At 27.2% G+C, this 261-nt stretch overlaps 1 pseudogene; it reads left to right on the top strand.

Moving 5' to 3' along the window:
• LOC111527692 overlaps positions 1-261 on the top strand; it is a 40706-nt pseudogene that overhangs the window by 8996 nt on the left and 31449 nt on the right.

The following is a 261-nucleotide window of genomic DNA, read 5'->3' as shown; positions in this document are numbered from 1 at the left end:
AAAAAAAAAAAAAGAAAAAAATTTACGATACGTGGGAAAGCTTTTCATTTTTTCAATTCAGTTGAAAGACATCAGAGAACTCACACAGGAGAAAAACCCTATAAATGTAAATAATGTGGTAAAGCATTCACTGTTTCCAGTTCTTGTCTAATACATGAATGAACTCATACTGGAGAGAAACCCTACGAATCTAAGGAATGTGGGAAAATATTCAGATTTTCTTGTTTTTTTTTTTTTTTTTTTTTTTTTTTTTTTTTTTTT

Source organism: Piliocolobus tephrosceles, chromosome 6, assembly GCF_002776525.5.
Source record: "Piliocolobus tephrosceles isolate RC106 chromosome 6, ASM277652v3, whole genome shotgun sequence".
Taxonomy (NCBI): domain Eukaryota; kingdom Metazoa; phylum Chordata; class Mammalia; order Primates; family Cercopithecidae; genus Piliocolobus; species Piliocolobus tephrosceles.
This window is presented reverse-complemented; position numbering and strand designations above follow the sequence as displayed.